Genomic DNA, 12,758 nt, shown 5'->3' with positions numbered 1-12,758 from the left:
AAATGAAGACAAAGGCCTGCCAGTAACATTAGGAGGGTGAAAAGTCAGGCTTCCTCTATTGCCCCATTTCACATGCTGAGCTGGTAACTCCAGTTCAAAGTTGTCTTTATGAACAAAATAAACTGCATTGCAGCAAGACACACAATTTCAACTTCAGGATTGCTTGAAGCCTGCAGTTTCACTCGGGACATAGAAGTCCAACTCAACCTCTTTCAGGCTTGTTAGTGCACACATTCTTCAGTGAGCTTCCATCAGTTTTTGAGGGGAAAGGTGAAGACACTTCTAAAGAGCCTTTCCCGTATTACCTCTTGCAGTTCATATCCTGCAAACTTATGCCTAGACTTTTGCATTTACTTTCAATACTGCAGATGAAGAGTAACAGTGACATTCACATGGGTGGCCTCTCAAGGAGCAGCTTCCCTGCAGAGAGATGTTAGATCAACCTCCCATCTTCCAGATTTGTGCAAAATTCAGTTGTTTTAGGAGTTGGTACTTGGTATGAAGGAAAGTAGAGAGGAGTTGCTGCTTAAGGTTCCAGTGGTGTGTGACTTCAGTAGTTTGGGGTTTAACACCCGTCGGTGTTAATAACCCCCCCCAAAGTCCATCTGTGTGGTGGGTTTTACTCACAATATTTCAATATCCCATTTTTGTGAATGTTTGTCATCTGTCGGCTGATTCATAACGATATGATTCTTGTCATAATAATTTCCTCCTTAAAAACAAGATCATGAAGGAAAAAATTTAAAAATAAATGCTTAGAAAAGTCTGTATGCCATCTTTAAAAAGTGTGACCAAGTAGGAAAATTAGCTGAAAGCCAGAAATTCCACAAGGTAGGGGGCTGGTGTCTGCCCCTCTGCCTGTGTATGTTTGTCTCCTTCAAACAGTCGCTTGTCAGCTTAGGCCCTGAGGAGCTCCACTAGTTAGGAAGCAGAATATACCACAAACAGGAGTCCTCAAACGGACCTTTATGCACAGAAACAGCACCTCCAAAAAGATTTTGCTTCTGGCAGACCCTAAGCTCCTGCTACGTGTCTGGATTTATAGGTGCCCACCGCTACAGCAGAAATACACATATTCACAAGATACACGTGAGATTATTTGGTGTAGCATATCCATTTCAACCACAAACTTACCAAGTCCTTAAAATAAAATTTCTCTCCTTTGAATACATGTATCATAGAAATGACAGTGCATTTTTTATCATTAGACCATGCATAAAAATCCACTTAACGAAAGAAATGTTCTACTAAAGAGCTATCAAGTGGTATCTCACCACCCCAGCCTTCAACATGGTATTTTGCAGTTACCTAGGCAGCACGGTTAGTATTACCAGTTGCATTTAATGGCTTTGTAGTTACTATTTATGCATTAGTAATGGTGGTTAAACTCCTTAGTTCTAGAAGCTAGGAATGCTCTGTTAGTTCAACACCAAGGGGCTGAAAACTCATTATTGGCAAGTCTGAGCTGCAGAGGTCAGATATGTAATGGCCAGTAGGACATTCACTGAAAAGGCTGATGACTTCAGCTGTGGGACGAACCCTTACCCTGGCCTGTAAGCCCTGCAGGGCCTTAGGCTATCAATTCATTAGGCCTTTCACCTGAGAAGACAGCTAGCACCATAGGGCCCCCAGCCTCCTAACTAGTCACTGCAGTTGCTGCCCCACTACTTTTCCCTCGGGATAAAACCCTAGCGCCAGCAGCAGGGCTTGAACAAACTGTGTGTGAGGAACAGGCATCGTCCAGTGAGGTTCTACCATGACGGATAATTAGAAGGACTAGGACTTGACCATGGAGAAATTTTAACCAGCCTGAAAACACTAGGAGTGAGTGCTTTTCTCATTTTGAGTCACACCTACTCCATGGTTGCTTTTCCTTCACCATTTTGTCTTCTGTAACTTGCATTTCTTGCCAATCAGCACTACTGAATTCCCTCAAGTAGATTTGTTGGTCTGAGCAAAATAAACCTTGGGGATCAAACAAGTAAGGTTCCCCCGGCCCTGTTATTTCCTGTCCCATTGTCAAGCGACTGGACATAAACCTAACAGGAAAGATAGGATTCAGCATTTAACCTTAATAACATAAAGAGCTGCAATACAGCAATTAACCTCAATCAAAAAATGCACTTGGAACATATGAGGTTTTGTTTGTTTGTTTTTTAAAAAAATACCTTTAATATCAAGCACCAGTTGGTCGCTGAGGTATGAACTGATGGTTCCATCCTCATTGAGTCTCCACTTTTGTCTGTCCTTCCCATGTTCTGCCCAGAGCGCGACTTTGGCCCCAGGCACATCTCTGCCACCAATGACATCCAGACAGGCATTGTTAGCCTAAGGAAGAGGAAGAGAAATGAGATGCAGGCCACAAAGCCTCGGTTTTGCGTCTGACTTGTTTCTGTTTCAGGCACCGAGCATGTTGCAATAACCATGCTACAGCTGGTACCAAGCCTAGCAAGCAAGCTAAGAACAGATTATTCAGCAATTTATCCAGCAATTCACCAGCTGCTTGATCAAAGGTCTTTTCTACTTCAGGTGTTTCTCAGCTTTTTATATTAGTAACTGACTATCAAGGGCAGTATTAATACAAAGTCACTTACAGCCTTTCTTCGCATGTTACTTTTCAGAGAAATTCCTTACAGGTAAACAAACCTGTGACTTTAGACAAAACCAGGTTTCTATTTCCAGGAACATGAGTCCCATTAGATAGGTGTGAAAAGAAGTCCAACTTGCCCAAGCAGAGAGATCGAATCTGTCTATACATAGTAGGAGGTTATACAGTGTTGGTTTAAGATGGGAGAAGCCAAAAGCTATCCCGCTGTTAATGCTAGCCGACAGTAAAAGCAAGAAGTGAAGGTGAAAGGACAGCAGGCGATACAACCCACCCGCTTCCAGCATCTAGAAACTTGCCTTGGATTTGAAGAGCCCACGACAGTAGTGCCAGATCTGCGTGTTCTTGCCGTTGTATGGGGACGCACACACTGATGTTGCTCTTATATCTGCTAGGCTTCCAGCGACTGTCAGATATTTACCCTGGGCTCGGTTCTTCACTCTGAGGTACACTGCTGGCTGAAATAGTGTGAAGGAAGATAGTTGTAATACAGAGATTAAGAAAGTTGATGTGAAAATGCCTCCCCGCCATCATGCATCAGTTTTCAAAAGTATATGTTCCATTTCCAGTTTCAGATGAGGATGTTCAATAATTTTGTTGTTGGAAACAAACGTGCATGTAAAGCAGCAGTAAGTTTTTCACATGCAGATAGACAGCTGTAAGCAGCAATGGTGAAACAGTTGTTTTAAAAATATATTTATGTATATAGAACTAATTCCTGTAATATGTAAGTAATATCTCCAGTTCAGCAGATTTCACTCATTCCAAGGCCAGTAAATGGGCTGTACTCCACAAGCTTTTTATTCTCAGGACACAAAACTTACCAGTAACTTCAACCCCCATTAACTGGAATGTATGGCAGCGAGTTAAACCATTGCTTTTGAACATACACGGGTTTGAACAGACAGAGTACTGATGTAGCATCCCTGTTTATGCAAAAAATAAGGAGATTTTTGTAGGGCTACTACAGGGTTTGAGCTTTTGCTCTGTTACTCGCTCATTTTGGCGCAAATAGAGCAGTATAAATGGTAGCTCTGCTGCAGTCCCAAGTCAATCACAGTGTCTTCTACCAGGAGCTTTGAACCTCCTGTTTTTCATGGTAAAGCAAACCCTAAGGTAGAGACAATAAAGTCTCTCTCCCACCAAGTATCCATAAACTAAGCTGTATTAGTGAGTATAGCGTATAGTTGTTCTTTACAAGGAAGGGATTTTATTATAAAGTCACTGAGCAACATTGTGTTTCATCTTGCATGAGTTTCAAATGTTTTGCTTTTTCTTGCACTACCTATTACACTGGCAGACTTGACTATTTTTGTAATTTGTAATGGAGACGGAAGACATGTAAGTGGGGCAGGTTTGTACTATTACTCCAGTCTCAAAAAAAGTGACAATATGCCCACAGAAGTGTCAAGCACAGGTAGCTCACTGCACAGACACACAGAAGGCCTCAGTTTGCAGGATTTAAAACAAAACCAAAGAGATAATCACACAAACGTCAAATGCCAAAAGTCCCAGCAAAGTAGCTGAAGTAGGCCTTATAACACTATCCACTGTTGCAGTATGAAAAAGGATGCTACCAAATACAAAAGCTCTTCAGATTGCTGGCTGAAGAGAGTATTCTATTTTTAAGATCAGCACAAATTACTTCCATTATTGTTTGCAAAAAGTGCCAAAATGGGATCCTTTGGTAGTTTCCGCTTCCAAAGAATTCCAGGGAGCTGTCAACTTCTTAGATTGGGGGGAATCCTTTACCTTTCTGGAGGAGGGAGTACATAATGCATGGATAATGCTATAGATTATTATTTTTGGTCACTGCAACATTTCCCCAGGTGAATCTAGTGTTTAAAAATAAAGCAGCATTTCTCACTAAGGGGAAACAAGTTGTTCTGTGAGAACCAGAGCTAATGAGAATTTTTCCAGTGGAGTCACTGCTCACATTCCCTGCCACTCTGCTCCGTCCTTTTCCTGTCTCCCCATGGCGCTGCCCTCCCACAGCTGCGTGGCTGGGCACGCAGCAACATGTGCTCCGACTGGTTTGGAGCGTATATGCGTCACTGATTACCTGATGCCACTTGGAAAGGCAGAGAGGCAGAACTGTACCTGCTTTTCCTTAAGTGAGGGGCATTTATCTCAGTCTTGCTTCTCTACCTGCCTTTTACAAAGCTCCTACCTACAAACTCTGTGGTTTTGAGACCTGAATCTCTGAATTAGATTGAAACTGGCACTAATTGGGGTGAGGCGGAAGCGGGAAAACCTGCTGGGACTACATAAACTTTGCTTCTTTTGGAAATCCAGGCTGCAACACAATAAAATCTGTTCTTGCTTCCATTTATGTTAATTATGAAACAAGCTAATGTAGCTTTGGTTTTCTCAGTATTATTGTTCTACGGTAAAAATAGAGCATCTACAGAACATGCTAATGAGCCATTCAGAAAAACAAAACTTGGCTTCAAGTAACTAGGAATTATTTCCCTTTAGCAGCCTAATATAGATCTCAGTAACTGCCACTGGAGGAATTTTCTGCTTCAGTAATCTTCCAGTAGGTCCTTCTGGCTGTCATCATTTGGCCTGATTTAAGGAGTACAATGCACACCATTATACTTAGTGGTAGAGCTGATAGTTGTGCACTAATGCCAGTCAAAAAAAGAATTGTCCTCATACACTCTTACAGTACCTGCTTCACAGGACGAAGGGAGCCAATTACTTTCCAGCCACTGTGTTCATTCCAGTTTGAAATCTCACTGGGCTCCAACAGAATCTGCTTTCCTAAAAAATTACATCCTTCATACGCAATCCACCTGGATACAGAAAACAGAACGTGAAGGACTACACGTTAACTATAGTAAAACTAAATGACAGGATACACAGTGTTCAAGACTGTGCTCTTGAAAGTCCCCAAACCCCTCAACGTTAGTGCTAATGCCAAACCTGTATTACTGTGCTGCAAAATGCCATCTGTTTCAGTGGTTTACCTATTTTCTGTCTAAATTGAGACCTGTTTTCTGCCTGAAGCTTGTAAAATCCTCCCCCCAGCCCCACCCAGTTTTTCCCACAAATATGAGAACCTCTGCATGAACCCAGGTGCGAAATGCAGCTTTCAGTGGGTGTGCATTAGGAAGCTAGGAGGCCACACACCAGGCAGCAGTACTCGCAGCTTTGCATGCTTGTATATATTAATTATGGGAGGATCTGGTCCAATGTTTTCTTTTGTTACAGTTAAAGCTTTCTGTAGCTATTGTCTCAAAACAGTTACACCAAAACCTATACGTTGCTGTAACAGACTTTCTTGTAGTGAAGATATCCCAGCCATGGACACGGCTGAATACTTTTTTAACACAGAGTTGAAGCATGGCACATACAGATCCCTTATTATCTAGACATCTGCTCAGTAGATAATGGGTTGCTGCTTACAACAGCTGGCCGTGGGATCACAGATCGGTTTATATCAATAAAGCATTGTTGTGCAGACAGTAAATCTTAAATGCTTGACTCATTAACTCATCTGTACAAAAAAGCAAATACTGGTTTTCCCATGTTACCTGTTTTACTGTCAGCTGCCAAGGACACGAGGGATGGCTGGCTGCACTCAAGTCAGTGAGAAAACATCCACAAACAGTGCTCTCAGCACCTGTAATTTACTTTTCTTCAATGTGCGTATTTGGAGAAACAGCCAGCCAGCCTTGCTCAGGACTCCATGGAGACTAAAATGTGCCAACAGTGAAATGCCTCGTAGTGAGGCTGTATCACTATTTCTTCAAATTAAGTCCCATACCTCCTGACTAACAGGTATTCAGAGCAGCCTGACCACGACTGTGTGTTCCTTACACGTCTAACACATTTCTAACTTTTTTTCTTGCAATGCTTTCTGTGAATTCACTGTTAATGGTCTCACTGGAAATGTGGTTGCTGTTGCCAAAGCAGACATTTATAGGAAACAGAGAGGGTCAGGTTGTTACTGTAATAACCATCTGAAGCCAGGTTGGGCTGCTGGCACTCAGCGACACAGACAAAACTCACCTCAGCTCTCACACAGACCAGCAGCCTCCACTGTGCCGCCCTTCCCACACCTTGGAGTACCTCAGCCCTCAGGCCCCTCTGCCAAGCCACAATCCAAGCTCATGCCATTTCTGGCTGAGGTGGTCAACTGGCTCAGGAAGGATCCTTGTACCTAAGCCTGGCAGCAAAATGCATTTGTCTAAAGCTGACAGTAGGCTTTGGGGCACAGAGCCAAAAACCCTCTAAATCCACCTTCCTGAACTCTTGATCACAGATAAGGCATATAAACCCTCTAGGACATCCCACAGACTTCCCACAATCACCTGCCACCCTCAACCTTTAAGCTACCTATCTGCAGTGTGGGATGGGGACAGGCTATGGAGGTCCGTTTCCTGGGGAGCATCACAAGGAGCTTGAAAGCTCAGCCATTCTGCCCTGACTCTTCCCAGAGACAGGGAACCGGCTAACCTGGCTTGAGTACTTGGAAGTGAACAGGAAGATGGGGAAGGGCTGGGCTACTGCGCTCACTCTCTCGTGCTTTTCTACTATGTGGTCCCAAAGCCATCACCCTTAACAGCCCACTGCATGGGCAAAGTGATTTAATTTCCAGTTCCACGCCCCTGACAGAGGGCAGAGAAAGCTCATAAAGAGACATTCCCCAACAGGAAACACCTTAGACTGTAACACCTCCGCAGAGGCATGAAGGTTTACATACTCCCACCAGAAATGTCAGGTGTTCTTCCCAAAGGTGGCCTTTCCTTCACTAAAGTAGCACACTTAGAACACGTGTGTGCTGTTCTCAGCCTCAAAGGGAAGCTGCTTGCCACTCTCGCCTGGGGTACCTCCAGACAACAGCAGCAGATGATCACTCTATAACTTTTCAGCAAGGGCTCAGGATGGAAGTGGCACAGATGTTAGGGACTAGAATTTATAATAAATTGGCAAAGCTCTGTGGGGAAGCTTATATTCACCATGGGCCCACAGGTAAAGTCAACAGCTACTGACTACTCTGAAAGAAAGGAAGGTTCAAGCCTTAATCAACCTTTCAAGAAAATGCTTGTGTGAAATTCCTGAAAGAAAATGGTCCATCATACTCTGGAACATTAGCTAAGTTAGGCTCAGCATTTGTACCAACCTCAAAAAAATCAGGAGTGCTCAGCAGTTGTTATCACAGATATCCATAAAAGGGTTTTGACTTTCAGATGGTAACAGACTAGATCTGTTTCAAAAATTCATTGTAAGAATTGCAACAGAGATATACCTAAGCTGTGAACAGTCTACATTAATTACTTGCACAATTACTTCAAATTTTGCATGGTTTTATGTCATGCCATAAGATCTCCCAAGAAAATTACAGCTTTGTCTGTGTGAGAAAGGTGGGGAAAAAGGTTAAAAGTAAACACAGGAAACGTGTGCTGCATTAGAAGAACAGCAGTTTCCAGTCAGTCTCAGTTGCAGGAGGAGACTCTACAAGTTATTTGATGCTGCTGTGGATGTGGAGGCTGAAAACCTGTCCCAGACAGAATACTTGGGAGTTTCTCCAGAAGGGACATGCAGAAGAGGTTAGAAGGTCACTTCTGCAGATGTAGGGATGGTTTTCACAAAAGACCCTGGGAGTTTACTCACACTCATGGAAGGGGCTTAAACTAATAACAGAAGCTAATTACTGCTCCAGCTGCCAGATCCACCCCAAGCTTCTCTCAGAAGTTGCTGCCTCTGTGGCAGCCGATCAGCATGTCAAGCATCACTGAACCGCTGCAGTGGTTTATGTTAAATCACTGCACTTTAATGCCAGTTAATAGAGGCAGTCTGAGTTTACTCTATCTGTTTTGTAAGTCAGCAATCAAAACTTACTTAGTTTTGGTTCCTGGCTTGAACAACAGGCTCTATTGTTCATTACTGTATAGGGATAAAAGGACGATTCTTGCAGGGGAAAATACACCCTCCACCCAGATTTTCTGTTCATTTTGAGTTCTGATACAGAAAGTGGGTCTAGCATTCAACCACATTTTAGGATATTATATTGTTTTGTCTCAAAATAAAAATTAGACTGTAAAACACATCCTATGAAAAAACAGACAGTAATTGGGAGAAAATGCATACTCAGTGTTAGCTCCTATAACGCAAAACTGACAAGAATATTTCTTCTGTACTTACAATCCACTTCTCACCCATACAGATTGAGTGTAAAAATGAAGGTCCTCATTCAAAACAGAATTGACAGGTCCACTGAAGTGCAGCTCTCTGCCCTTGCAGCCTTCCAGAGTGAACAGACTGAGGGAGGGCTCTGCAAAAACCTGCAGTGAGGGGAGGAGAAAAAAAGGCAAAGTTTTACTAGGAGTCTTCTAACTTCAGTTGTTAGGCATGATGCACCCATTTGCCCACTTCAGTTTCATTTCCACATGCTTTTTGGTTAGATCATGCTCCCTTAGCAAATATAACAGCAAGGAAAAAAATTTACATCTACCAACAAAGCACACACAACTGAAACATGCCGGGTTTAGCAGTGGCTTTGTCATCAGAGTATAGTGTCCCACTGACACAGGACAGACACTGAGTCACTTCAAGATGCAGAGAGGCCTCTGCATTTGAAAAAATCTCTCTATGATCTGGTCTGTATCATCAGGGCCTTTTAAAAAAATCCAGTTTGTTTTTTTTTTTTCCACTGATGGAACAGCTTACAGCAGTAGTTTTCAGGGTGATCTGCAGATTTCATCTAAAGTAGTGAGGCAAATTGCACATCTATTGTCCACAGACTTCAATTAGCTCTTCAGTGGTTCACTGGAAAAATCTTAGGGATCTACAAATTGGAAAAATCTTAAAAACATCAGAACTAAAAAGTTCTCCATGTTTTTAACAGAGATTCCCATTTTTCTTCTGACAATCTTGAAGAAATAGCATAATTACTAATCACTCCAATCTCATGTAGAATTGAAACATTTTTCACTTGGTTTTCTTTTCTACAGTTGAGAGATTGCCTATGAAAGCAAATAAAAAGATCAGTTTGCACGAAAATGTGGTACAGCGGGTAAGACCAGCAGAAAAGCACAGAGGGAACAGATTTAAATACACAAAGTCTGTGTCTTAGTACAAAGAACACTTGGACAATTTTTCAGCATTTTTAACCTAAAACAATAAGGGAAGTATTGTAACAAAAATCATAAGCACTTGTTAGTTTGTATCTTGATGCAGCTACTAAAGGGAGAGGGAACAGGTCTGACTAACTGCTTCAATTAAGCAGCACCTCCAGGGAAGTCACATTGTTCTTAGGAGATGTTACCCTGAGACAGCCAGCCCAGGCAAAAGTATTTATTTTGCAGCAAAGACATGGCCTCAGGTAGAATGAATAAAACAAGGTCTTAAATTAAAGGTGACACAGGTACCGAGTAATTAAGAGAACGTAACTTTCATGTTTCAAGAGGCACATGTATTGTATTGAAGTGCCTCTGAAGAGCTCAGTGGTGATTCAGGACTTACGAATTTACTGGCACTGACTCAGTGCACTTGGTATGTAGCCGGTTGTTCAAATCCTGCCTCAGAGAAATTGCTTTCCTCTCTCAATCAGCGCAGGGACAATGTAAGTCATGCAACACTGCATGGACAGCGAGTTTCCTGAGACATTTTAAAGAGGAGCCTGGGATCATCCACCCAGAGAGATTTTTAAAGCCTGTCAAACTCCTAAAAAAACTAATGTTACAAAACAGAAAGACATTAAAGCCCATAACATTTTTATTTTGGAACATCAGTTCTTCCCACCTGCCTTCTGCTGGATGAGGTGGGTCAAATTTAGACCGTGTGTCTATAGGCCTGCTTTGAAATCTAGACCAGCAGACCTAGCGTGGGCAGCTACTTCTCAGGTTGCTTTTCGCAGCCAGGCAGTATCACCACACTCCAGTCTGCAAGAGCCTACACCCTTGGCACTGGCCTTCACCTGAGTGGAGACCAGAAGCCATGTCCAGAGCAGGTCCAACAGGGAAAATTTTCACTAGTGCATTAGTAAGCACAGGAAACACCATTTGGCATCCTTGTTGCTAGACATTAAGCCTAAAATTTATTCTGCTGTTGCAATATTCAATACGTTAAGAGACAGGGATGCTGTACTAGATGGACAAGTTATCTGATCCAGCATATCCATTCATAGACCAAGAATCAGAACAGGAAATTGGTGAAGTCATTTAAAATTAATCTAGCTCTAACATGGTCCAGTCTGTCGGTACGCAGCAGACATTGCATCTATGACACACAGACACACAACCGATCACAAGGACTGATACCACCTTTCCAGTGGGACCTCAGAAGGACTCCACTGACCTTGGCACAGACATGAAGCACAGAGAAAGAAAACATGCTGCTGTCTCAAGCACTGAAGCTCTTGTATTTCCATAACCATATATAGAGCAATATGCTGATTACTCACTTTATATATACCATTTTACACCAACAGCTGGCAGCAGCGACTTGGCCTGGCTTTTTTCTCTGATTTTGTTTTCATAGCTCCATGGAAACTACCAACAGTAAAAAACAAGGTTTTCAGGCTATGCTGTTACACTTACTACAGAGGCATCTTGCTCTCACCCTTCCTTGCAGAATGCTGAGGGGCATTTTCATCCATTTTCAGGCTGAAGAGTCATCACTGATAGGTAAGCGTGAGACTCACCGGGTCAGCTTTCTTCACCAAGGCCCAATCCTCGTACGTCAGGGAGGAATGGGGCTCTCCAGAAGCCAGAGGAAGGGCAACCATCAGAGAATACAAGAGAGGACAACCTCAGATCGTGGCATTGCTTTAGGTGGACACCAGTCCCCAATTTTGAAAGGTGAGCTAAAGACATCTACATTTACCAACAACTGTCGAGTCATTGCCGTGTCTAGGTCAGGATTATCTCAGCTTCCTTTCATAGTTATTTCAATGAAAATATCTGAAATGCCGACATTTGGGGAAAGCTTGCCAACTGCAAGAATGACAAAGCACTGAAGAATTACTTAACTTGATCTTTGTGCGTTAAGGAGCCAACTGCCTTGCTTAAACCATCCCCAATAAAGTTTCAAGAGGTTTTGTTTGTCCTGTTTTTTAATGCCAATGTCCAGAGAGGAAGAGATTTAATGTATTCAAGAGGCCGGTAATTAAGGAAGGTTATATTTACATAGCATTTCAAGATGCAAGCAGCCTGTGAACTGTTAAATACAGTGATATTCTTTACTTAGCAGGTGTGGTAGTCTATGGCTAATACAGCATGTGATGCCATGAAAATGACACAGCTTTTTTCCCTCCCCATGGTGTAATTTCAGAATCTGAAAGGTAAGCCATGGAAATCAACACACTCTTGCACAGTTCAACTCAGCTCAGACTTTCCCCTCAATGACTTCTACCTTTTTTTGACAGAAGCTGTGTACCACAAATTTTCCTAATTCAGAACAGAATTTTATACTTTACCAGTTCAGAAAAAAAGTGTAATGCAAACCTGAAGTGTTTGATATTAAACAAAAATCAGTGCAAGATCAGCTTCCTTTTGAATGCCTTTTGTTTGCAGTGCAAGGCTTAGGTGCTTGACCCACTGAAAAGCAATAGTGTATAGACACAAAGAAGTTAACCAAAAGGTGCTACAACTGAGACCCAAGTGCACAAGTGAATTTGCACACATGCTTATAATAAAAAGTATACTTGTTTTAGCTATGGATAACATACAGATAATTTTGCATTATGAATTTCTTGAAAATTATTACTAATAAAGCCCTTTTGAGAAGGGCTCACCCCAAAACGTATTTTTGCTTGCACCTTTTTTGTGGACTTAGATTTTGCAAACTTTGATGGGAAAGCCTAGTAGAGCCCAGAGAAAGAAATCCACAGGGCTGCACTAAAGCATGACTGTAACCCAGTCACGGCAAGGGTTGGTACATGTCCCCACTTTGCATCCCTGATGACCTGTTGTTATGCAAACAGTATTCACCAAGGCCCTAACTGGAGGGGACTCTACAGCTGTATTACAACATCCTTGGAAAAATCTTTACTCTTCAGTCTTGGCTAACTCATCATTTACAACTGTCTTTACTGAAGCTGCGCTCGCCTTGCTGCTCCCTTCAGTGTGGGAAGGATGCCTGGCTGAGGGAGAGGAACAGAGTGTTGGACGACAGTAACACCCACGGTACAGTCCCAGCTACA

The sequence above is a fragment of the Phaethon aethereus genome, assembly GCF_964289735.1.
Source record: "Phaethon aethereus genome assembly, chromosome: 1".
NCBI classification, from domain to species: Eukaryota; Metazoa; Chordata; class Aves; order Phaethontiformes; family Phaethontidae; genus Phaethon; species Phaethon aethereus.
The sequence above is the reverse complement of the archived record's forward strand: the minus strand, read 5'-3'. Positions refer to the sequence as shown.